Source organism: Prionailurus viverrinus, chromosome B4 (assembly GCF_022837055.1).
Source record: "Prionailurus viverrinus isolate Anna chromosome B4, UM_Priviv_1.0, whole genome shotgun sequence".
Lineage (NCBI taxonomy): Eukaryota > Metazoa > Chordata > Mammalia > Carnivora > Felidae > Prionailurus > Prionailurus viverrinus.
Window position 1 is genome coordinate 27,676,456 of NC_062567.1, and position 23,382 is coordinate 27,699,837.

Genomic DNA, 23,382 nt, shown 5'->3' on the forward strand with positions numbered 1-23,382 from the left:
TTCATGCCTGGAAACCTTGAGACCAGGAACCCCAGGTAGTGAGGTAAAGAAACCTGCAACAGGAGGGGCTGATCAGGGATGCTTCCCAGAGAAGGGATGGCCACAGGGGCTTCCCAAACTCAGCTGCTCTTCAGAATTTCCAGGGGAGCCTTGGAAAGGGCACATCCCAAGACTGCTCTCTGGATCTGGGGAACTGGAATCTTAAGAGAGCACTGTGTGTTTACAAGTTTCCCAGGGTGACAGCGCAGCCTGCAGCAGCTGGGCTCTGGCGGGAGGATGGAGCCAGAAGGGGAGGGGAGGTGAGAGGAGCACTGTGCCAGAGGAACCCAAACCCACCCCGCATATGACTGGCGTTCAGGGATGGAGGCGAGAAAGCAGCCAAACCAGGAGGGGCGCTGTGCGTCCAGCTGTGGAGGCCCAGGTGGTGCTAGGAAAGGGAGGTGGCACCTGGGAAGGAGGAGGGGGGAGCCTGAGGGCTGTGGGAACAGAGAGGAGAGGTGTCATGGAGCCCTCCCGGAACCACACCCCTCTCCAGGGGTGGTAAACAGCCCAGAACCAGTTCTGTGGCCCTGGTTGCCTTTTTTTTCATCTTCCGCACCCACTTTCCCTTTTATCTGTGCCCCCACCATTCACCACTGGAGAAAAGAGGGGAGGTGTTAACAAACGTGTTGTTGATGATCAGCTGGTCACCCCCACTTTTTCACCTGCGCAAAGAGAAATGGACACAGCTTCACCAAGGAAGAAAGTGAGTCAGCCCACACTCTTTCCCTCTTTCCACTGGACATCTCTCAGGCTGCCCTGCATGACTTCTTGCTCCACCTAAGGCTACTTTAGATGCTGTCACTTGTAAGTAAATATTATGGTTTTTTTTTTAACCCCCTTCCCTCTGACAATGATGGTACCCATGTGCCTAAAACATACCACATGACCATATACATACTGTCCTCCCTTGTAACATGACCATATCCTCAGGTTGCAGATCTCCCTGCCTCTATCAGAGGTAAAATGTCGTAACAATCTGAGTATATGCAACAGTAAAGGATTGTCATACCAGAGAGAGAAGGTCAAGTGTTCGGTCTCCCCATTGTAGCCAGCCTCACCTACCCGCAAACATTCATGGTCACTTAGTCCAACTAACGAAACTGACAGTCAGGAACAGACGTCAGTGGGAAGATTTAATAAAAACATTTAGTGGTAACAGGTCAAGAATAGATCTTTAAAAACCACAAATTTCTCCCCAAGCCTCTGTTTAAATGACTACACTTGCACTAATAAGAAGTGAGGTTTCCCTAAGCAGAGGAAGTGAGAGAAAACCAAGCCCTCAATAAGAAAGGTGATTGTCTTTACCAGTAACCACATGTAAACTAAACTGCACTGGGGGGACGTCGTAAAGGCATTTCATTTCATCCAACAGGTTTTTAAACAGGACTGTCATTGAAAGAATTATCCAGTGAGCAGAATCTCAACTTAAACATACGTATAGACATTGGCCAGCAGATCACTTCATTTTCCACGCAGATTCTTGTAGCTGTTTCTGGTGTTCCCAATTTTAGTAAGCCTCCATGCGTTTCTGTAAAGAGAATCAGGGACCCAAGATAAAGGGGAGAGGGATCAAAGAATGACCCAAAACTTTGTTTCCTACTCTGTGTCAAACCTAAACAAACGATTTGAACCCCAAATCAAAAGATAGTCCCAGAGTGTCAGTATCTCCTGCTCAGATAAGTATTTTCTCTTAAAGCCATGTCAGTATGTTGGAAAGAGCATTCATAGGTTGAAAACGTCTCAAAATCGAGAAATTTATTTTGGTGAAAGAAAGCTTTATAAAACAAAGGATCCGAAGGGATATGCAGAAGTGTCTTTGCATTAGAATCTTGTTTTGGAAAAAAATAAAAACTTAAATGTGACTTGAGTTGCTACTCTAAGGCTGTCTCTTAATTTGTTGAATGAAGCCGGATCCAGATTAAAAATGAAGCAATTCAAAATACAAATCTAAAAGATGGGCTTCTAACCGAACTCTCTAAAAAAGACAAAGCCTAACACCTAACAAGTTATTCTTCCTAGATGGAAAGAAAAACTGAGCAATAAACAGAAACAGAGACATATAGGAGAGAGTAGGAAGCCAGAATATTCTGTTATCCATGAGCAGGTAGCTTGTCTGTGTCTCACACTTCAACTGAATCCAAATTCTGAATGTATAAGTGAAATAGAATAAGAACTCTTCACTTGGGTGTTTGATATCATCTAAAGCTTGTGAATATGGATTCAGAAACAGCTGTCTTCCACATCATCTGTCTATGGCTTGCCTTAGACTAAAATCTTGGGTGGAACTAATGGCTCCAGTCATGCAAGCTGATGCCTCCAGGGGTAGGAGGTGAGAACACAGAAATATTAATACAGCCATCAGAGAAACGACTTTAAGCCAGCAGCTGACACTGTTTAGTCTCATTGACTTACAAGGACTGGCTAGTTTTAAAAGTGAATTATGAAAGTGGTTAAGGGCTAGCTTGAGGAAAATGTTGGCAGGTATCAAAACCAGACTGCTTGTGGCCACTTCTAAGATTTCAGTTGACATGAGTTTGTGGTTGAGAAGTCAAGAGGGCTCCTGAGGAGTGAGAGTTCAGCCCTTTCTAGTCTGGTGCCAAATCCAAGCAAGGCATGAAAACCAATTTTTATACAGTCAAAGGCACCGCCAGTATATAAAGTTTTATAATCTGATGTGTATTACATGATCCTTGCTGTTTAAATTTCCATCATGCTGAGAATTGCAGAATGGAAGTCACCGAATGAGGGGGGCAAGTCTAGACCTGCTCAGGGCCCAGGGGTTAAAAAGTTTATGTGAGTAATTACTTAGGCATTAAGCCTGAATAATTCAATATCAAAATTGGGGTTGGTCCTAAAGAGAGAAGCCAGGGGACCAGGAAGGCCAGAAAGAGAGGATGGCATATGGCTGTTTTCCGGGCTCCAACACCTCAGTGCTGTGAGGACTCACCACATTCTGTATAAATCAAAGGAGTGACAGCTATGTGTGGCCTGTCCATCCACACTCTCCTTAGAGCAGACATTCTGTGCCATCAATGCAATAATCTTCACTCTTTTAGCTCTAAAGGCAAATTAAGTAGATGTGGCTAAAATCAAAAGCATTTATATTGTGTTTACTAGAATTGTGCTTTTATGAAACACTGATATGCTAAAGCATGCCAGTTTAAGCTCCCCAACCATTGCATCAACAGAGCCTGAACAGTCAGAATGCTGTAATGGTTAAATGCACAGCTCTGGAGTCAGCTGCCTGAGATCATAGCCCATATTCAACACCCACATAGCCATGTGACCTTGAACAAGTTTCCAAACCTCTCTCTGACTGAAGTTTTCCAAGATCTGCCTTATAACATTCAATGAGGAAAATAAGGTATGTATCTCATGCAGTAATTATGTGAGCATTAAAAGCAATAATTCATGTAAAGTTTTTCCTCATGCATGGGATAGTGTTGGATGGTCTGTTTTTATGAGATCCTATTTGTGCAGAATATAAAAAGTGAAACGGTACCAGAGTTGGTTGTGAATAACAGGACTCCTCTTTGCCTCTTTCCACCCTCTGAGTCCTGCTCTGAGCGCCAACAGCTTTCAGCTTTTTAGCTGATTCTTTTGACACTGCTTCCATTTTCCCAAATACTATGATTCAATTCAGACCTGATATGTCAATTCCTTATTAAAATAGGTGAGAATTTAACTCTATTATATTAACACACACACACACACACACACACACACACACACACACAATCTCTACCTTTCTATTCCTCACCCAGCTCTGATGTTATACAACAACTCTGTCTACATGCAATTATTGTTCACAGCTGAACCACAGAGTGAACTGTAACATTTCCATATATATATAATAATTGCCTCAGTTGAGATAGTTGGCTGGACTTGTTTTCTATGCCTTATCACTAAATTGTTCCTTGACAGGAATGGAGGGGAAGCTTCCTAATATGGCCACATACGTCAAGAATACTAATATATTTTTGAGTCATCGCTACTGAAGCCCTCTGTCTTCCACACTAATCTGTTTTAGTTTTACTTTGTGCACAACTGCAGTTTTGTGCCTTCTCTTCATCCACCTGGGAACCTATTTTTTCCTCTTTTCTGTACGAGATGCAGTTTCCTCCTTATTTCTTGATTTATTCTTTTGTATTACTAGAACAATCCTTCAGTAACTTCCATAGAAAGGATGTATGATTTGAAATTCTCATATGTTTTTAAACATCCTCACTTTTATTTGTTAATTTGGCTTGATAAAGAATTCCACGTTGGAAAATATTCTAACAAAATTTTAAAGATATTGTTATAGTTTTTCCAGCTTACATTGTTATAACTAGTCTGGTTCAATTCTAAAACTTGTGTGTGTGTGTGTGCTTTTATGTGTGTACATTTGCATATGTGCATGCATGGCGCCGTTTGGTTTGGTTTTTAATCTGTAGAAACTTCTCTGTATTCCTCTTGCTCTGAAATTTCATAACACTGAGGCTTGGGTGTTTTGTTTTGTTTGTTTGTTTGTTTGTTTGTGTTTATAATTTATTACTTTGGAACCTCAGTGTAGAAACTCACGTCCTTCAGCTTTGAAAATTTTTCTTGAATTATATCTTTGGTAATTTTCTCCTTTATTATTTTTCTTACTAATTCTTACTAATTAGAACTCTTACTAATACTATGTTTTACTTACTGGATTGAGCTTCTGTTTTTCTTATCTTCTCCTCTTATAGGAATAATTTTTGTACTTTTTGAACAATTTTCAAACTCAGTTTTTGCCTTTGTATGAAATGTCTTATTTTAATTTTGCTATACTTAATTTCCAACAGCTCTTTTAAGATTTCCTGTTGCATACTGTTCTTGTTTCATAAATGCAGTGCCTTCTGGGGCACCTGTGTGGCTCAGTCAGTTAAGTGTCCAACTCTTGATCTCAGCTCAGGTCTTGATCTCAGGGTCATGAGGTCAAGCCCCACATTGAGCTCTGTGCAGTTGGGAAACTTACTCAAAAAAAAATATATATATATATATATAAAATACAAATTAAAAAATAATAATAATGCAGTATCTTCCATCTTTCTCTGAGGATCATATTTATTGAACCCTTTGCTTTGTTTTAGTTTGAGTTTCCCTTCCTTTTTCTTGTTTGTTTTTGAAACTTTTCCTTTTTTTCTTTTCTTTCCTTTGCTTTGGGTTTTACCTTTCATGTTGGAGTCTCTCCTAGAGAACTGGTGATGCTTAGCTGTCATTCATATTTAAGAGAGAGGAGCTCGAGAGCTAATTTTAAGCTCAGTGTGCCTCAGTGGGTTTTATGCGCTTTGTATTCAAGTGCCAAACAGGGACCAGTCTTTCCACTGGATGGTTCCAAATATCAATATCAACAGATCTTGTTTTCTTGGGCTACTTTCTCCTAAAAGAAATCTTCCAATGTCCAGTTACTACATGGGTGCTGGGGACCCCTTTAAGGGAGGGAGCTGGGGGAGGGAGGTGCATCTCTCAGGAAGACATACTCGCCAAATACCCTGTCAGCACTACTGCAACATACTGTGCTTTTAGCTGCCTTTGGCAAACAAGAATCTAGGTTCTTTGCTCCAGTTTCTTTGAGAATTTTTTTTAAGTTTAGTCTGAGAAAAAGAGTGTGAGTCAGGGAGAGGCAGGGAGAGTGAGAGAGAGAATCCCAAGAAGGCTCTGAACCGTCAACACAGAGCCTGACACAGTGCTTAAATTCATGAACCCGTGAGATCATGACATGAGCTGAAATCCAGAGTCAGACTCTTAACTGACTGAGCCTCCCAGGTGACCTCTCTGCTCAAGTTTGTCTACAGAGACTGCCCCTACCTCCTGCTCAGGTTTCCAGGAATAGTTACCTAGCTGGGTGTGAGTAGGGGAGACAGGTTTCCAACTACTCCATAAACAGAATTTCCAAGCCTGCTGACATACCTTTCCTGCCAACTCTAGAACCTGTTCCAGATTCTATGAAATAATACAAGGACTCATTGTCACCCCTCTCTGATAAGTCTCCTTCTGAGTCCCTCTCTGCTTCCCATCTTCTGGAATTTCATTGATACTTCTAGTCCGCTCTTTGACCTCTCTCAGTCTGTTTTTCCCTTTGGTCTTAAATCTTTTAAAATTATTTATGGTCAGCTTTGGAACACTTGGGAGGGAAAACAGTCAACCATGTGTATTCAGTCTACCATGACATTTAATGATGCTAAATATTTTACATTCATTTTTATCAAGGCATAATCATATTATTAGCTAACATAGCTATCATAATAACTATTGTTCAGGTCCTCTGGTCACTGTGAATATAAACAAATTAAATGAAGGAAACACTATTGGTGAAAAGTACAAACATGGGCATGTTTTGTGTATCTCAGCCTGGCTTTTAATAGCTCAGCAACAGAAAATTCTTTCTCCTCCCTCTCAACTAAATTGTGTCTCTTTAGTGGCTTTTCCCAAACTTTCTGGGTTCCTTTCCTGCAGTAATATTTCAATAGGCCTCCTGATGACATTGTGACCTCCCACTGACCCTCTTGCTTCTTGCAAGTCCCTTCTCTCACAAACCTATCTTGGTATGTCCACATTTCTTTTCACTTCTTACTGTTTCCAAGTGCTCTGGTTGGCTTTCCCTTTGTTCAGGTCATCAATAGGTCTTGATAATTCAGTTCACAGATCACTGACCCAGCAAGGTCATAACTGAACTTCAAATGAAATCCTTTTAATTGTGGCGTGTGCTCCTGAGCTCCTCAGAGAAAAGGCTCTGTGTGGGGGTGAAATAATACAAGAAGTAAGAACAAACTACTGCTTTTCTAAACATTTCCAATAATTCCACAAGCAAGCAGTGAAGGAAAAATTGGTATATTAACTCTGGAGGGATGTGAACCCAGAGTGTTCTATGACCTGAGGCTGTTAGATAAAGTGCTGGAGCAAGGTCTAATGGACCTCATGTCTGTGTTGGATTGTACAATTGGTAGAAGGAAGGATGACCTCTCCTCTTCGTAACTCGGAGTTGTTCAGCGGGACAAGCCAAATTCCTTTCTTTGCCTGGAATATGAATTATTGGCAATTCTCCCTTAGACCTTTGGATACAAAGACTCAAATTTCTGAAGAAATCTTCAATTTCCATTCCTGTTTCTTTCCGTCTTTCTCTCTAAGTACCTGCCTAATCATCCTGCAGAGAGAACTGGAATTCTGACTGCAAGTGAAATCTCTGCTCTGCTGAATGTTCCCCTTGACTTAGGATTCTTCAGCTTATTTATTTATGTGTATAATACAGAGATGTAAGTGCCCTTACCAAGAATGCCATGCACTGAAACCTCTGGTTTTACGCAGAAACTTTCAGCCCTCAAGTGAAAGGGCAGGGGGGAAAAATGTAAGGAATAACAAAGGCACAACACCACCACAAAGCAAAAGTACAGGGCATTGAGGTGACATGTGCAAAAGGATGATTGTTTGGAAACTTCCTTTCTACCAAGAAACAATTTCCTATAAGACCAAGCTAGGGAAAATATGCAGTTAATCATCCAGCATGTGAATAAGGTTAAATAATGGAATAACTTAGGTAAAGATGCGATAGTTGGCTGAAAACCTCTGAATGGCAATTGTTTAATACAAAAGAAATACTGGCAAAGTCTTGAGTCAGAAATTCCTGGTTGATTGAATTCTCCATTCCCACTGTCCCTCAGCAAACCTCCCAGTAAGCTGAGGAGGTTTGCCAGTGCCATGAAATATTTTGGTTTCATGGAAGATTGTTTATCTTGGCTACTAAAACTTTACATGTCATTCCTTACCTTCTTTTGGGTTGAAAAATACTCAACTCACAGAAGAGATAAGAGAAGTTGTCCTTTGGAATAAAAACAAAGAAAATACATTTGGATTTACCAGATACTTCCTAGAATGAGTGAAGACTTGCATGCTCCTTAAATGTCCCCTCACCATCTGTTGCTTTCCCCAACTTTAACTTCCTCCAAGACAGGTTTTCTTAAGACTGAATGATGGGAATTTATACCAGCCTCAGACCACTCAGGATATGACCCATTTTTTTTAAATAGAACAGACTCCTTTGCCCAATCACAATACTGAGTTCATTATAATTTCCACCATCAATACCCAATTGTGAATAAAATAATAAAAATAACAGAGTAGTTTATCACAGAACTGACTTCCAAATAATTCTTTCATCCACATTTTTTTTTTCTGGTAAATACAGGACCTTTGTAATTTCTGTAGGAAAATTGAAGTGATTTGTGTAAAATAAAACATAAGAGGTTTAATAAGTTAGGAGGAATCATAACCAATGAAACAAAAAAAGTGACAATGTGGGGGAAGGCATTTAACTAACTAGCCCTGGTTAAATATGCCAATATGACTGAAGGTTCTACATCTTTCCATAAGTGATGATTTTAGGATATTTTAAAGCTTGCACCACCCTCACAACGATGCAGCTGCTGTGCTGTTTTTCTTGGCAAGCATCAGGATCCTTTGTGGGGACTGAACAAACCTGAGCTTCGAAGCAGAGCAGCTCTAGAACCAGACTGCTGGATGGTTCTCCTGAGAGTTCAAATATTTGAGTAAAAAATATGTGTAAAACTCACTTCTTGTTTGGATGCAAGGAAATATGGACACTTAACCAGGTGTGAAAACATGGCTGAGCTTCTGTAAATGTGGTGTTGGGTATCTCTCATCTCAAGGGATGATGGGAAATGAACCTTCCCAGGCCACAGACTCTTGGCAGAACAGTTCAGTTCTACAACACTCACAAAGAAGTGTCCATCTCTACTTTGTAGACCTGGTTTCCTTAGGACTTTCAATTAGGAGTGCATTCCTTTTCTCCCTTTACTGTTTTCTGGTTTAGTCCAGGTCAATAAGCACCTGAAGCTTTTTGGACAGCAAATAATAAGCTTAATCAGCCTCCTGATGAGTGAAAATGCTCTTGGAGTCTTACAGCACTTGAGCCTTTGGCATTTTCCTATTCAAGATAAGCCTAGATAATATCTGGGATCAAATGTAGTTGATGAGGTTTGAAGTGCCCAAATGCATACTCTTTTTTTTTCCTTTTAAAGAGAACTTAGCCCAATTACACTAAAAAAAAAGTAGACTATTAAGTACATGGTTTCCTCACCAAAAACTTCTCTATTTAAAAAAAAAAAAAAGTTTTCTTTAGAACCAAAATATAAAAGTGGCAAGAAGTTTCTTCAGGAAAATTAGTTGCTTATGGGATGCAAAGAGGCTAGGAAAAGAATATTTTAACCTGGCAAACAGCTGAAGCACACAATCTTAGTATCTGTAGAAGTTACTAAAGTACTTAATTTGAAGAGGACTGAGAGAGAAAAAAAAAAGAATAGTTTTATAGGAATAAACAATCCATAAGCAATGCTAGGTGACCTTTTCAGAAACATAAAATCCATGACTTTCTTTGGTAAATTAACTTTGTTCGAGTTACTCTTCATAAACAAGAGAATGCCTTAACCATTTATTTTAACTTACTGTTGTTAAAATTAAATCCATATTTCTAGGGTGTTCCCCGCCCCCATCTATCCTTCTGTAGCCTAAGTAGTCCCAGGCACTCTGCAGGATTCCTCATGCAGGTGACTTGCAGGAGACCATCACTTTTCCTGATTACTACATCATCATTCAGTGCACTGAGGTTATTGTCCTTTCGACATGTATTTTACTCCATCACTCATCATGAACAGATAGATGAAAACAAACACAAGTCAAATGCATTCCTCATGAAAGAACTAAGAGTTCCCTTTTTCTAGATATGGTCTCCAAGCCCCTGGATGGAACCAAAAGGGAAGATCTGAGTCATCCCAGTGAAAGCGGAACTTGTTTCAGTAAACTTGGCAACAAAGCCATCTGCCCGGAAGATCCACTTTCTGTGGCACCTGACTTGCGTTGTCCTTGCCTAGCGACCCCTTTCAACTTCTGTTGCAGGCTTGCAAGGATGACTTCCTCCCAAGCCAGTTTCCTCTGCCTCTGAGCCCCACCCAGCCCATGACCCACTGTCTGGTCTACACATGGCTGAGGCTCTCCCAGAAGTATGGTTGCCTCATAACTACTTCATAATGATGTTAAAAGTATGTTGCCATAACGTAGTGGTTAATCGGGACAAAGTGGAAATCATCTCTGTGGCACCGTGGGGAAACCAGGGAATGACACACATCCTGCCAACAGACCCTGGAGATAAATATAAAATGAGCTTGAGTTTTAGACAAAGCGAGTGCTGGTTTGAGAAACAATGCAGTGTCATGAAGTCCCTGTCAAATAATAATGTTTCAATTCAAATAAATTTGACTTATTCAGTATTAGATATTATAGGAACCCAGAGAGAAAAAGGTCATTTCTGACTAGAAAATTTGAAAGGACTGTATGAAGAAGGTAGCATTTGAGCAAGATTTTGAAAATGAGGCCGAATGTGGGTTCCTCACAAAGGGGTGTGGGAAGGAACACGTGTGAGCCAGAAGGAACAGTACCAGCAAAGGCATGGGGCAGAAATGGAAACTGGTGTAGCAAATAGGGTAGGAGAGAAGCTGGAGAAGCAGCCTGAGGGCCCTATCTTGGTTGGTCTGACTTCCATGCCCAGGTAGGTAGACTATTCTCTACAAAAAAAGACTGTCCTTGATGGTTTCTGGGCAGGAGATTGTCATAATCAGAGCACTGTTCTTAGAAAAAAATGAAACTGACCAGGCAAGTGGGTTGGGTTGAAGAGAGGAAAGACAGAAAGCAGACAGCAGCTGGGAGGCTGATGCAGTAATCCTCAAGTGAAGTGAAGGACTGAGTCATGGATGACAGTGGTGTTAGAAGTAGGGGGAAGATGGGAGAAACAACAACAAAAAAAGCATGAGTCAAAGACCCGGATGTAAGCTGGACCTGAAGGGTGAACAAGAAGAAAACTACAAGGTCACATCGAGGTTGCAAGCCCATGTGACCGGGATGGCTATGTCACTAAGGATGGTCACAGGAACTTGTCTGAGATATAGTTCACTTAAAGGAACATGCAGATATCTAAGTCCAGCTAGCAGATGGGGGACTGCAGGAGAAAAGAGAGCTAAGAGCCAGAAATGGTGATGGGGCAGGGTCTGCATAAGGTGGGACCCCAAGACAATTAGCATACCATTGCTCACTTAATCAGTATCAATTAATAAATATCAAGTAATAAGAGTGGAGAAGGGGATAAATATATAAATATATATTTATAAGCCCCACTTGTAGCAAAGATTGAACTCACTGAAATTCAGATACAGATAAAGGCTGGGAAGTATAAAAGACCTGAGGAAGTAGGAGCTCTAAAAAGCTTAAATTGAGAACATTTCAGCAGTCTAGAATTTACTTAATAAAACAGCACCTAGGTGGCTCAGTCAGTTAAGCATCCAACCCTTGACTTAGGTTCAGGTCATGATCTCACAGTCACGATCTCATGGTTGTGAGATCGAGCCCCAGGGTGCACACATGCACTCTCTCTCTCTCCCTCTCAAAAAGCAAAAAATTAAATTAAATTTAAAAAATAAAATAAAATACACATACCAGGATGTAATTGTATCATAGAACATAACTTGCATTAATGAACTATAGCAACCACTCACAAAATCCAAGAATATTTTTTAAAGTACAAAGAGTACTGCTTTACTCAATAAATTATGTAATCAAAATGAATCTATGGCATTCTTCTAAAGTAGTGGAATTTCTGAATCCAAGAATCCAGGCACCCTGCTGCCAGAAGTGGCTCATTACACAGGAAATCCAATAGTTTGAATCTCTCATTGAGAACAATGCTTCTGTTCATCAACTGTTGTACATAGTTTTGTTTTGGGTTTGTTTGGTTTTTTTTCCTCCTAAACTAGCAACATGTTGTAGCAGCTAAGTTAGAGACAATGGTTATTTCTCCAGACACTTAATTTCTTTGTTTCTTTCATTTCTTGAGAGGTTGGGTGCTAGTAGAAGATAAGTATGTGTACTTTTCCAAAAATTTTTCAGTAGCAGGAAAGAAATGGGAGGGGGTGCCTAGGTAGCTTAGTTGGTTGAGCATCGGACTTTGTCTCAGGTCATGACCTCACAGTTCATGAGTTCAAGCCCTGCATCAGCACGCTGCTGTCAGCACAGAGCCCACTTCGAGTCCTCTCTTCCTCTCTCTCTTTGCAGCTCCCCTGCTTGCATTCTCTCTCTCAAAAATAAAGAAACATTTTTAAAAATCTTAAAATAAAGAAAAGAAATGGGGAGCAGTGATAATATCACCAACGTTGTTTATGTAGCATCCTTACTTGAAAGAGCTGAGAATGGTCTTAGAATTATTTCATTACACCACTATACATGGAAAATATTATAGTGTTCGTGTTATAGATTTTTTAGCTTGGCCAATAAAACTTTCTGTACTCTACCAATAAAGCGTGTTACTAAGATGTCAACTTTTTTTTTTAATTTTATTTTTTTTTTAAATGTTTATTTTTGAGAGAGACAGAGACAGACTGTGAGTGAGTTAGGGGCAGAGAGAGAGGGAGACACAGAATCCAAAGCAGGCTCCGGGCTCTGAGCCATCAGCACAGAGCCCAATGCGGGGCTCAAACTCACGATCTGTGAGATGACCTGAACCTGAGTTGGAGGCTCAGTTGACTGAGCCACCCAGGCGCCCCTAAGATGTCAACTTTTAAACCTGAGTCTCCTTTGGTCAGTTCTTTCTAAATTTTTTTGTTAACATTTATTTATTTTTGAGAGAGAGATAAAGTGTCAATGGGGGAGGGGTAGAGAGAGAGAGGGAGACACAGGATCCGAACCAGGCTCCAGACTCTGAACTGTCAGCACAGAGCCTGACATGGGGCTCGAACTCTTGGACCATGAGATCATAACTTGAGCTGAAGTTGGATGCTTAACTGACTGAGCCACCAGGTGCCCCTGGTCAGTTCTTTCTAAACCCCCATACCAAATATATCATCTGAAATGATTTTCACCAAAGTTCCCTTGGTCGCAGAACTAAACAGAATTAATAATTTGACGAATCCCAGCCTTTCGTTTTCAAAGAAAATAATTTTGGTACAGGAGTGATAGCAGTGGTGGGGGATGGAGGTACAAAGGAGGGAGTGAGCTGGGTAAGCAGAGATGGGAGGTGCATTGCCATATGCAAAATTTAGCTCTTAACTATAAATAAATAAACACACAAACAACTAAAAAGAAAAAGGATATTCTAGTTCTTTCAGTGGAGTCCAGAAATTTGAGTTACACCTCACCTTTTCTCAAACCAGCTGCCAAAGATAAGGTAAAATGAGTTCCGACTAATGGAATTCATAAATCATTTGTTAAATATGAACATCTTTCTATTTCAAAATTCTTTTGTGTGTGGTTCTCAAACAAGTTGGAAGCTAAGGCATTTAAAATACCTCCCAAACAAGTTGGAAGCTAATGCATTTAAAATACCTCTCAGGAAATACTGTCCTTTCCTCACGGCCATAAACCCTTGAAGGAAGGAGGAGATGAGGGTCTAACCATTCTGCCTTCCTGGTCCACCAAGGGGCTTCCCCACAGGCAGACGGTAGCAGAGACAGGATCGGTCCCTGTTTTGAAAAGGGAGTTAGCAAAGGTGAAAAAGCATAGTTCAGACACCCATACAGTTGGTCCTCAGGTATTCATGGAGACCTAGTTTTGTGAGGGATTCAGAAATGAATAAAACGCAGTCCCTTCCCTCAGAAGACTGGCTCAAGGGAGGCACTTGGAAACTGCCCATTTGTTGCCACTGTTGGAAATGGTGGGGCCAAGGGACTTCTGCTCTGGGCCCCCTGGGCTATTGCAATGTTCCTACTACATCCTCTTCTCAGCCTAGGTGAAGTGACTGCGCAGAAGTATGAATTGCTTAGTTCGTCTTGGCCCCTCCCCTTTCTCTCCTTCCTGATGTTGCTTGCTATCCCTGCCCCAGCCATGTCAGAAATCCTGGCATCTGGCTCAAACCATCCCCCTCTACCCCCAGGAAATGGTCTGAAGTCAGTCATTCAACAAGAACTGTCATGTATTTCTCTTGTGACTAGAGCACAGCAATGCATCTTTAAGAGGAAATTGTCACTCTAAAGTAAGGCGGCTGCTTTTCTTATGTGACTTCTTGAAAGCCATGTCCTCCATTTCTATAGAGCCAACACCACCTCCACCCATGGCAAGAATTTAAGTCCCAGTGATGCTTTCACTCAAGACTTTTGTCTTAGCTTGGGCTGCTATAACAAATCAGCACACTGAGTTGCTTGAACAACAAACATTGATTTCTCACTGTTCTGAAGGTTGAGAAGTCTGAGATCAAGGTGCCAGCATGGTCAAGTTCTGGTGAGGGCCCTCCTGGTTTGCAGAGGGCCACCTTCTTCCTGTGTCCTCCTGTGGTGCACAGCATGTCTCTTCTTACAAGAGCGCTAATCCCATTCATGAGGGCTCCACCCTCATGACCCGCTTACCTTCCAAAAGTCGCATCTTCTAATACTATGGCATGTGGGGAGGGGGTTAGGATTTCAACATATGAATGGGGCAGAAGGATACAGGCAGGGCATAAGCAGATTTGTTGCCACTTAATCTCCTTCACAATTGTGAGTTGGTGGGTGGGGCAAGGATTTTGGAGACAACGCCCTTCTGGATCCTTGATAAATCACTCCATTCACTTGATCTCATCCACTGTTCAACCTCTGAGCCTGCACTATCTGTTATGGTAAGCAGTAGCCACTGTGGTTGTTTTTATTTAAATTAATTAAAATCAAATAAAATTTCAAATTTCAAATCTCAATCACTTTAGGCACATTTCAAGAGCTCACTGCCTGGAACAACAAAGAACATTTCCATCTTTGCAGAAATTTCTAATGGACAGCACTGCTGTGAACCTATATTCAAACCATGGCTGAGGATCACTTTCAGAGGTGAAGTTCATGTAACAGCAATTTATTTATATAAAAAATTGGCCACAATAAAAAATTTAAACTATAATTATGCAAGACAATTTATTCTTCCACACATAAAAGGAGCAGAGACAACGGTTTCCATTATACACCAAAGAAAGAACATAAAGACTTCCTAGATACAGTAAGGACTGGACTGAAATGAGTTAGAAAACAAAAAAGCTGATCTTTCAACAGACTTAGTCTTTGGAGATCTATGTAAAGAGGTACTTCATAATTATAATAATCCTCACACAATACTTGGAAATTCACATAACTATTTTAATCTGTATATTGTTGCTTCAGTGTCTAATAAAAACACATATGGAAAGCCTGTGGTGTTAAAATTTTATATATCACACACAAAGCACAAGAAAACGTCTACCCAATCAGTTACAGGGCTCTGAAGTACAGAAACCAGGAGTGAAAAGACTAGCATTCAGTACAAAGAAACATCACATGACAGCCACTCATGAAGACCCTCCCAGTATTCTAGCAGCTGGGGAACCTTGTCTTGCCTCTTAAAGCCCTAGTTGGTGCTCTCTTTCTCCTTAGCAGCAGAGTAGTGGCTTTTCCAGACCCAGAATGTTCTTGGCCCTTTGCTTTCCGCCGGCCTTCTCTGCAGCTTGCCAATAACCTGGGGAGTGTAGGCTAAAGCAGCCATAAAGGTGGCAGCAAGGTAGAGCTGTGAATTGCAAGCCAATGAGATTTTGAGAATAACCAGCTTGGTGGCTAAACTTCAGAAACAAACATTTCCATTCCTGAAACTCCTCAGCCCAACCCCAGTCTGGATCCCGCTCTATGTGTAATCCATCATTTCATAAATGACAAAATGCAGAAGACATAAAGGAGGAAGCCAAACATGAATTCTAGAGGACTTCTCTGCTTCTTCCTCCCTGTTTCACCTGATTCCCAAAACTAACTCCCCTTCCCCAGCAAAGCTCACACTGAGGGCAGCTTACCACTCATGGACACAGAGAATCAGTCCTCCATTTTGAGCATGAGCATGAGCAAGGATCCTGAAGATCCTTGGTCTGTCCTACCTACAGGCCCGCATCACACTAACTGTCCTGGTACCCCAACGTGAAACCTGAAGACTGACCTTTTACAGCTGCAGCAATCAGTCAACACATACTTATTGGCACCAGTTATGGACCCAAGCTCCTTGCCTTCATGAAGCTTCCAGACAGAAGTACTTTCTTCTTAAAATGAAAAAAATCTGAGAACAAAGAGTGATATACAGTCACCGAGGCTTTAGCCACTGATGACTGAGTGGCTAAGTGGACAGTGCAGGGAGATTTTTGAGGGGCACAGGAGGCCATACTTGAGTGGAATGGCCATGGTGTTAGAGACAGGGAAAGGAGAGGGAAAAGTACCTTGAAGGTCAAACTTGGCATAGCTGTCATTAAGTTCCTGGCTTGGGCCCTCCTCCATTTCATCAAGAAGTTTCTGGGAGTTAGTTACAAGCATCTTTCCCTTCCTTTGTTTTCTCCTTAATTTTGTTCACGGTTTCCTCAAATACTTTTACTGAAAGGGTTACACTTAGAGCATCCATTAATTCTCTAGAATTCTCATGTTAATACACAACTTCTATAAATGTAATATTTGTGCCTTTCTGAAATTCATGTTACAACCTGGCTTCAATGGGATGGTGTTAGGAGGTAGGGTCTCTAGGAGGTGGAATAGGTCCTGAGGGTAGACTCATAATGAATGGGATTAGTTTCTTTATACAAAAGGCCTCAGGGAGCACCCTTGCCCCTGTCTGCCATGTAAAGACACCAAGAAAAAGCAGCCTTCTATGAACCAGAAAGCAGGCTTTCACCAGACACCAAATCTGTCAACACCTTGATCTTGGACTTTCCAGCCTCCAGAACTGTGAGAAATAAATTTCTGTTGTTTTATAAGCAACCCAGTATATAGCATTTTGTTAAAATGGCCTGAACGGACTAAGACAATAGCTCTAAAACAATACACCTTTCTCCTTATCATACTCTACTCAGGACAAGAAGTAGCATATCGTCTGTGGTATCAGCTTTAAGATGGCTCTCATTCTTACTGGGAGAAGGGTCAGAATAAAGCCAACTGGTTGGGAGGTACCCCCAAGCACCTTCTTGTCTTCCAGACTGGATGGGAACATCGTATTGGAAACTATAAGCAGGTCTGAACATGTTTCAAAGCTTGCAGGCAGAGGTAGGTTGGATCAGCTACAGAGCTGCTCTATGACACCAGTAAGATGACAGTTTTAATTGCACTTGGTGGATGAGCTAATTATGGTCAGAAAGTTAGCGCTGGGGTTGCAATGAATGTCACATTTTTTTCTGGGAAACACAGCACACAGGTGACATCCTTCTGCAATTCAAGTGTTTCTTCAAGAGTTTGGAAAGATATTTAAACCAAAAGAGTTCAAGATAAAGGGGAAGGGCGAAAAAAGAGTATCTGTGTGCGACTGTGAAGGTTGAGTGGTGAGCAGGAAGTGGAGTTCAAAAGAGGTAGAATAATGGCTCACAAAAGGCAGCAATAAGTGGGAAGAAGCAATTAATTGGATCAGTCTGTTAAGGCTCAAAACAGTCTGATAGAAAGACGACGTAATATCCTGATTCCCAAGTCAGGATCCCAAATCTTCCATATGACTAATAATTAAAGCCAGCTCTTGGGAAATAAATTCTTGAATTTGTATATTCAAAAGGGAGGATGCAGTTAGCCCTTTGACCTTACTCCAAACTTTCTTGTAGGGGGTAAATTCTGTAAGATCCTCCAGAAACTGTTTGGAAGCACTCTATATAACCGTGACGAATTTGAGGTCCTCATGAAAGGTCCAGGAAACAGCCTTCACTTCCAAATGTCCAGCCACATCCTACACAACCCCCAGAGTTTGCTTTTGAAGACTCAACTGCTAGCCTCAGCATGGACGTCAGGAAGGTTTACTGACGATCATGTTGGTTTTTGTATTTCTTTCTCCATTTTTTTTTTTTTATCCAACATTTATACTTGCAGGGACACATATACATACACTAACGCCACCAAGAATATTGGCAGAAACAGGAAAGCTAGTTCCACTATGGTGAGCAGTGGTGAAAAACAGGCCAGGGGTTTGGACGTCAGAATGAAAAGCAGATGCACTCCCAGCCAGCTCTCCCCGACCACTCTCACCTGGGCAGAACCCCAGGCTGCTAGGGGAAGGAATGACCCTGGTCTCTGTCAAGAGTTACCAGTGTAATTGTTCTCAGTGTAGATTATTTTCATGTTGTTTTTAACCTGGATAATGACCCCGCCTTCACCTTTGGGGAGGCTAGTTATCCAAATCTGTGACTAAGAATAAAGTAAGTGACAAAAAAACCATTGAAGTGCTTGGCACTGACAGTTGAGGAATAAATAGAAAAAAGTCAAGGGTTCTTCTCTCTCCTAAGGATGAAAAAGGGAAGCATAAAGTGGCCCCAATGTTAGGAACAGTGGAGGATGAATTGCACCGTTGGTAAGGTGGCAGAAAATAGGCCAGCAGGAGCTGAATGCCATCACCAAGGGCACTATGAATGAGGGTTCCATGTAGAGAACAGCTAGAAGTAAGGCACCAGCAGAGACCAAACCAAAGGTTTAAAGAGCACAGGGAGCAAAAGGCGGCTTCTGGTCAGTGCTCAACATCCTTTGGAATCACCTGTGATCACACATGAGGCAGTGGTGGGGGAGAAGGGCCTCAAGCCCCAGAGACTGATTTAGTAGGTCTGGGCTGGGGCCAGTTAATTTGCATGTCTAACAAACTACCAAGTGGTGCCAACACTTCTGGTACTATAGATAGACACATTTCTGTAAAACAGCTGGATTGAGGGGCACCTGGGTGGCTCAGTCAGTTAAGTGTTCGACTCCAGCTTAGGTCATGATCTCATGGTTCGTGAGTTCAAGCCCTGCATCGGGCTCTGTGCTGATAGCCTAGAGCCTGCTTTGTATTCCGTGTCTCCCTCTCTCTCTGTCCCTCCCCAACTCACACATTGTCTTTCTCTCAAAAATAAATAAACGTTAAAATTTTTTTAAAAAACAGCTTTATTGATATTCAAGACTGAAATATTACAGGAAACTCAGTCTCCATGTTCCTTTAGCAGGCAGTGCAAAGACATATTCGGTTAGGTGTCCTGGTAGAAAATAATGTTGACTTGCTTACAGGTGAGAAGCATCAAATCTGTCCAGTAGAGCCCATGTTCCCACAAACCAGGGGAGAGGGTTCACTACCAGGTGTTGGCTCTCTGTAATGGAACCATCTCTGTCATCAGGGTCCTATTGGGAAAAGTTTGGTTCAAATATACACACAGCTTTTTGAACACTTCTATAAATTAATGGAAGCCCGTTGTTATTCTGTTATTGTTTCTTCGTGTTCTCAGTCTTTAAGACAAATCAAGATATCCCTGCATGTTATACCAGAGATTTTTCTCCCCTTCTTTGCAAGCAATGGTTTATATCTAGGCCTATTAAAAGCCCTTGGAGACTTCTGCACACCTGTCAAGAGAACCAAGAATCACATTAGCTCCGGAAAGAGAGCTGAGATTGTTCAACGCATTGGCTTTCTTTGGTGTTGGACTTGATTTGGTGGTGATGGAATGAGGCGCTCTCAAAGGGAAATTGCAGGGATATACACAATACTTTCAACTGAAAAAGTCAATGACTCCCAGACAGGTATATTCTGTTTGGCCATCTAAAAACTGTGTCCCCGGGTGATCTGAGCAAAACAGCCACTTCAGCTATTGGTTGAAAAGCCTCACTTCCACTGTAAAACCATTTCAGCACTTGTTCATTAAATTTAAAACATCAAAGAGGATTTGCAAATCTGGAAAACATTTATGAAAAATTTAAATGGGGTGTCACTTTGGCAGTGTAAGTGGCATGAACTGTTTGATTTTCAACTATTTACAGATGTATCTGACTCTGGGATTAATACATATATTTTCTAAGAGAAATTGGGTATGCAAAGTTTTGACCAAATTGACCTAAAAAACAAAAATTAGTTTAAATATATATAATGTGGACCTATTCTCTTGTACGTTAGTGTGTCTTTCTGTGTATGAGAAAAGAGACACATTTTTTCCAAATTTGTAAATTTTTGTAGCTCTTGATTACCAGAGATTCTGCATCAGAAAATTTAAGAACATAATGTTCTATCCTCATTTTTGTTTGGAATTCCTAAGTTCCAAAGTTGCCAAATCCTTTCTTCCCTAGTTGATATTTATGTTTGGGAACTTTCTTTAAATAACTATCTGGACACTGGTCACATAAGACAATGCCAAAAGACATTATGAACTGGGAACGTATCTGGCCCTCTACAAGTCTAGAAGTTTTCTTAAATACTGTTTTTCTGCTACAGATTCCAGTAAATCAAAGATTCTATGACTCAGAGCTTCAACCCTTGGGTGGGGGGGAGGGGAAAGGGAGACAGTTCAACTCTTAGCCTAGAATATTTTGGAAGATTGTGTTTTCTGTAATTCATATTTTAGTTGTTATTTATGTCACTTCTTACCCTTAAAATGATTTGATGTGATTTACGTAAGCACATACAATACTTTTAAAATGAAGCTGAGAACATGAGGAAAAAGAAAAAAAAAAATTGCCGTAAGTACACTTCACTAGAAGTCTGCATATTGGGATCTGCACTTTCTAGCAGCCAATCCAGAGAAAGAAACACTCTTTGAAACTATTTTCAAAAAAAGCAGTTGCTCGGGAAAAGTATAGTTGGTCCTGGTATTGGTACTAGTAAGACTTGAGTGAAAATTTTTTACATGGGACAGTGCAGAGCAAATACTGTATAATTTTCTCAATAACTTTCCTCCATAATATATTTATGACTTTTTAAAAACTTGAGTTTTATACATTCCTCAGTGTAGGCCAATGGCTCAACCCTAGAGAAGAACTCAGCAGAGAATGGCATGAGATGGTAGCATAATGCGTTCCAGAAAATCAGGGTACCCTCATCTGGCTTTATCAATGAAGAACATTTTGTGCATTTAACAAAATGAACGGGCTGCATGTCCTTCAGGCAGTTTTCCTGAAATACTATTGTCTCAAAAACAAGCCTTTGAAAAATGTTGAACAATATCACACAATCCTCCTCCTGCATTCCACTTAGGGAACTTTTTAAAAATCCTCTTTAATGGTATTTCTCAAATCTCAATCCCATGTCTCAGTCTTCACAAAGCTTCTCCCTTCTCACTGACCTTAGTTGGTCATCATCACTTCTCAATCTCCTTCAGTGCAGAAACACCTTGGGAAGATATCTCAGGACAAGTTGGAATAGTTTAGATAGAATAAAGTTTTAGATTCCTAAAGCATACCTCTGACTTTAAAAGTGTTGTTTTGGGGGCACCTGGGTGACTCAGCTGGTTTAGCATCTGAGTGCAGCTCAGGTCATGAATTCATGGTTCATGAGTTCGAGCCCCACATCAGGCTCTCCGCTGTCAGAACAGAGCCTGCTTTGAATCATCTGTCCCCTTCTCTCTGCCCTTCCCCCCCCCACCCCTCTCTTAAAAATAAATGAACATTAAAAAAGAAAGTGTTACTTTCTTTTTCCTACCGAAATAAGTTGTGATATCTTTGGATCTCAACCTGCTTTTACAAACATCCTTGCCCCTTGCAAATTCTGCACTTTCCCAGAGCTTTTTCAATGCTTGAACTGTTTCCTCTAGTGAGATCTCTCTCAGATCCCACCTCATGTTCAAGGCCAGTCAACTATGTATCCCTCATATCGATTAGAACAATGTGTTTCTCAAAGTTGGAGATCAATTACTATTGAATGAATGACTGAACAAGTGAATGAATCATGTCAGAATTTTCTCTTGGCTTCATTACGCAGGAAAGTAAGGGTTGTTTTGGTTTTTTTCTTTTTTTCTTTTTTTTTCATTATTTTTCATTTATTTGACTTAATCCTTTTAGGGGAAAACAGACTTTACGACCAGCCTTGTCACTCCTTAAAAACCAAAGAGAAAAGCTTTCCTATGTGACCCTTCCTAGGAAACAGAAAACCTTTCAAGTGAGCCACGCATTGCATTCTCTTAAGGAAGCCTTGTTTCACACCACCAATCAGAGCATCTGTGAGGGCAAGCCTAGTAATGACACAGGGAAATCCACAGGTTAGGAATTTGCTTAAGAACTTGAGACAAGGCAGATTCAGCATGGGAGCTATAGCTCAGTTAGGAAAGAGGCACAGGCGCTCAGGAGCATCATTCACTCTTCACCTGCCTGCTATTACAGGTGCAATGACACCACAGGACACTGTGATTTATCAGAGGAAAATAGCCTGGTAATAGGAGGAGAACTAGGCCTCATTAAGATGAAGCAGTGTCTGATATCCTTGAGTCAGACAAAAGAGAATATGAAATTGATGTGGTCAGCACTACCGCCAAGCTGCATTTGAAAAGAATCAAACGAAGTGGCAATTGACAGCACTTTAGGAGGAAAATACCCACAAATGAAACATAAGCTTGTGGAATGTAAACCTCTCGTTTTAAATGCGTTAAAATATGACTCTGCATTTGATTTCCTTCCACAGTGAGATCATTCTGAGCAAATCTATAAAAGGAACAAGGTGTGTACATTTAATATGCTCCTGTCAGAGCCCTACAGCAAAGGGTAGTGGTAGGATTAATTTAATTACCAAGCTCTCATCATCTTAAAATAAGTATGGGCATGTTTCTAGTGCTGGAAAGACAAAAATGTTTCATGAAAGAAGGACAAGAGAGAACTCCTGACTTGGACAGCACTGCGGCCCTGGCCACAGCCCTCGAAGATCCTCAGCCATTAAAGAAAGGGGATATCAGTTAGCCAATGTCGCTTCACTTTCTGCCACCTCCCAAACCGCAGGTAAGACGAGGCATTTGTTTGAGGCACCCCTAAGCTAGGGAGCCACGCAGTCTGTAAATATGAATAGCTTTTATTCAGGTGAAAGTTGATGTTCTGGAGTTGCTTCAAAAGAAGACAGTCAACATGGTTTTGTTTGAGAAACAAATGGCCACTAGGAGTCTTTCTTCTATATGGTACTGCTTGCTTTTGTTTCTTGTTATTTACTGATTGACAGGAGAAAAGTTGATTTTTTTTTTACCCCAAAAAATGTCTTTATTCATGTTTTCCATGCAAATCTCCCAAAGACACTTTACCTTATCTCCCATTCAGGAGACCATCTCCAGCCTTTTAAAATCCAGTCTTTGATGTCTGCCCCTACCACTACTATATTTCTAAAATAGCCAAAAAGCAGCATTGGGCTATGGAGACTTGCGGCTCCTTGGGGGTGCCCCCAGGGTCCAGTCCATACTGGAGACCCAACCTTGAGGTGCTGCCACAACCTTAGGTCTTGTGCTCCCTCCTGGTTACAATGTTCCTTCTTCCTTATCCTAGTTGTTATTTTTATTTTTTTTAAATTTCTTAATGTTTATTCATTTTTGAGAGACAGAGTTTGAGCAGGAGAGGGGCAGAGAGACAGGGAGACACA

At 41.0% G+C, this 23,382-nt stretch overlaps 1 long non-coding RNA gene across 2 annotated transcripts; it reads left to right on the forward strand.

Annotated features, from left to right (window-relative positions):
- The first annotated feature begins 261 nt into the window (after positions 1-261).
- LOC125170966 (uncharacterized) lies at positions 262-22,748 on the forward strand. 2 transcript variants are annotated; one of them, XR_007154145.1, is made up of 4 exons: positions 262-421; positions 683-846; positions 3,231-3,406; positions 22,594-22,748. It is a non-coding gene; the product is annotated as an uncharacterized LOC125170966 (long non-coding RNA). The 2 variants fall into 2 exon arrangements; XR_007154146.1 differs by lacking the exon at positions 22,594-22,748 and adding an exon at positions 14,783-14,835.
- The last annotated feature ends 634 nt before the right edge of the window (positions 22,749-23,382 follow it).